Source organism: Nomascus leucogenys, chromosome X (assembly GCF_006542625.1).
Source record: "Nomascus leucogenys isolate Asia chromosome X, Asia_NLE_v1, whole genome shotgun sequence".
Lineage (NCBI taxonomy): Eukaryota > Metazoa > Chordata > Mammalia > Primates > Hylobatidae > Nomascus > Nomascus leucogenys.
Window position 1 is genome coordinate 57,759,291 of NC_044406.1, and position 3,758 is coordinate 57,763,048.

At 42.5% G+C, this 3,758-nt stretch overlaps 1 pseudogene; it reads left to right on the top strand.

Moving 5' to 3' along the window:
- Positions 1 to 1,910: 1,910 nt before the first annotated feature.
- On the top strand, positions 1,911 to 3,401 carry LOC100596897 (annotated as a pseudogene).
- Positions 3,402 to 3,758: the final 357 nt, after the last annotated feature.

Here is a 3,758-nt window from a genome sequence, read left to right on the forward strand (position 1 = left end):
TCTGAGACTCCAGTGTCCACTATACTACTCTGTATGCCTTTGAATACCCATAGCTTAGCTCCCACTTATAAGTGAGAAGATACGATATTTGGTTTTCCATTCCTGAGTTACTTCTCTTAGAATAATAGCCTCCAGCTGCATCCAAGTTGCTGCAAAAGACATTATTTTATTATTCTTTTTATGGCTGAGTAGTATTCCATGATATACAGATACCACATTTTCTTTATTTGTTGATGGGCACTTATGTTGGTTCTATATCTTTTCAATTGTGAATTGTGCTGTGATAAACATACATGTGCAGGTATATTTTTGATATAATGACTTCTTTTCCTTTGGATAGATACCCAGTAGTGGGATTGCTGGATTGAATGGCAGATCTACTACTTTTAGTTCTCTAAGAAATCACCAAACTATTTTTCAAAGAGATTGTACTATTTACATTATCACCACCAGCGTATAAGCATTCTCTTTTCACTGCATCCAAGCCAACATCTATTTGCTTTTTGACTTTAATAATGGCCATTCTAGCTAGGGTAAGGTGATACCTTATTGTTATTTTAATTCGAATTTCCCTGACAATTAGTGATGTTGAGTATTTTTTCATATGTTTATTGGCCTTTGTATATCTCCTTTTGAGAAATGTCTACTCATATCACTTGCCCACTTTTTGATGGCATTGTTTATTTTTCTTTTTACTGATTTGTGTGAGTTCCTTGTGGTTCTGAATATTAGTCCTTTGTCAGATGAATAGTTTAAAAATATTTTCTCTCATTCTGTGGGTTGTCTGCTTATTCTAATGATTCTTTCATTTGCTATGCAGAAGCTTTTTAGTTTAATTAGGTCCCATTTATTTTTGTTGTAGTTGCATTTGTTTTAGGGGTCTTAGTTATAACTTCTTTGCCCAGGCCAATGTCCAGAAGTATTTTTCCTATGTTTTCTTCTAGAATTTTTATGGTTTCAAGTCTTAGATTTATGTCTTTTATCCATCTTGAGTTGATTTTTGTAGATGGTGAGAGATAGAGATCCAGTTTCTTTCTTCTACATGTGTCTATCTAGTTTTCCCAGCACCAATTATTGAATACGGTGTACTTTCCCCAATTTATGTTTTCATGTGGTTTGTTGAAGATCAGTTGGTTGTAAGTATTTGGCTTCATTTCTGGGTTATCTATTCTTTTTCTTTGGTCTATGTATCTACTTTTATACCATTACCATGCTGTTTTGATTACTGTAGCCTTGTAGAGTAATTTGAAGTCAGATAATGTGATGCTTCCAGATTTGTTCTTTTTGCTTAGGATTGCCTTGACTATTCAGGTTTGTTTTTGATTCTACATGAATTTTAGGATTGTTTTTTCTTTCTTTTTTTTTTTTTTTGAGATGGAGTCTCACTCTGTCATAAAGGCTGGAGTGCAGTGGCACCATCTCGGCTCACTGCAAGCTCCGCCTCCCAGGTTCACGCCATTCTCCTGCCTCAGACTCCCGAGTAGCTGGGACTACAAGCACCCGCCCCCATGCACAGTTCATTTTTTTTTTTTGTTTTTGTATTTTTAGTAGAGACGGGGTTTCACTGTGGTCTCGATCCACCTGCCTCGGCCTCTGTACCTGGCCTAGGATTGTTTTTTTCTAATTCTGTGAAAAATGATGTTGGTATTTTGATAGGAACTGCACTGAATCTGTAGATTGCTTTGTGCAGTATGGAAATTTTCTCTCTTTTTTTTCCTTATTTTTTAGATTCATCTTTTTAACAACATCCTAAAACTCAGAGCACTGGGCCAGTGGGGCTTTGGGCTCAGCAGCTATGAAGGAGGGACCTCCAATACCCCCTAAGTCAGGTCATTGCAAGAAGGCACTCACGAGGGGGATATCAAGCCCCTCTTGTATTTCTTCATACAACCAGCTGTTTGGCAGGCTCTATGACATCGATAAAGACCTTGCTCTTTAAGGAGCTAGAGTAGGACAGCATCCAGGACAACTTTGTCATTGCCTAGGAGTTACTGAACAAGCTCATTGACTTAGGCTTCTAGCAGACCACCAACAGCAAGATCCTGCAGGAGTACACCACACAGCAGAGCAATAAGCTGCAAAGGGGCAAGTCACAGGTGCCACTCACCATCAACAACGCTGTGTCCTGGTGCTCTGAGGGCATCAAGTACAAGAAGAATGAGGTCTTCATCGATGTCATAGAGTCTGCCAACCTGCTGGTCAAAGCCAAAGGCAGCATTTTGCTGAGTGAGATCTTTGGCACCATCAAGCTCAAGGTGTTTCTGTCAGGAATGCCAGAGCTGTGGCTGGGCCTCAATGACTGCATGGTCTTCAAGCTCACTGGCTGCCGCAAGAACAAATTGGTAGAGCTGGAGGATGTAAAATTCCAGCATGTTGCTCTGGTGCTTTGGCAATGACCACACCATCTCGCCCATTGATGACTTTGAGCTGATGTACTACTGCCTCAGCACCCAGGTCTAGCCACTGACCTGGATTGACTCTGTCCTTGGGAAGTTCTCCCACAGCCATGTGGAGGTCATTGTCAAGACCAAGGGGCAGGCCAGGTGCGGAGTCTCACGCCTGTAATCCCAGCACTTCGAGAGGCCAAGGCAGGTGGATCACTTGAAGTCAGGAGTTCAAGACCAGCCTAGCCAACATGGTGAAACCCTATCTCTAATAAAAATACAAAAATTATCTGGGTGTGGACACGCACCTGTAATCCCAGCTACTTGGGAGGCTGAGGCAAGAGAATCGCTTGAACCCGGGAGGCAGAGGTTGCAGTGAGCCAAGATCGCGCCACTGCACTCCAGCCTGGGCGACAGAGTGAGACTCCATCTCAAAAAAAAAAAAACAAAAAAACAAAAACAAAAAAAAAAGACCAAGAGGCAGTTTAAGAAGCAGTCAGTGGCCAATAGTGTGGAGATGTCTGTACCCATACCCAGCAATGCCAACTCCCCGTATCTGAAGACCAGCGTGTGCAGCGCCAAGTATGTGCTGGAGAAAAACATTGTTATTTGGAGTATTAAGTCCTTCTGAGGGGGCAAGGAGTACCTGATGTGAGCCTACTTTGGCCTCCCTAGAGTGGAGAAAAAGGAGGGGAGGGCCAGCCCCTTATTAGGGTCAAGTTTGAGATCCCCTACTCCACAGTCTCTGGGATCCACGTCTGATATATGAAGATCATCGAGAAAAGAGGTTATCAGGTCTTGCCCTGGCTTTGCTACATCACGCAGAGTGGTCATTAGGAACTTCCTTCCAACAGAAAGGGAGAAGAGATGGGGGCTGGAATACGGGGACTCTATATAGTCCCTGCTGCAGATTTTAGAGAAGGAGGAAATGTGGGTGTGTATGTGTGTGTGAGGATGGGCTCTGGACTTACCAGTTTATTGTTCCCAACACTCGCCCCCTCTTCACCTCTTCCTTAATCCATAGGCTAGGAGGGAGTCTCCCTGCCGTCCTCACCCTTGGGGATTTCCCTTGTCCCCCTGATTTTATTCGAAGAAATACAAGAAGGGCTTGAAGTACACCTTCATGAGTGCCTTCTAGCAATGACCTGCCTTAGGGGGTGTTGTGGGTCCCTCCTTCATAGCTGCTGAGCCCAGAGGCCCTGCTGGCCCACTGGTCTGAGTTTTAGGATGTTATTTACATCTTGATTTCATTTTTAACCCAAAAATCATTCAGGAGCAAATTGTTTAATTTTCATATTTTTGTATAGTTTTGAGGATTCCTTTTGGAATTGATTTCTAGTTTTTTTCTACTGTGGTCTGAGAAGATACTTGATA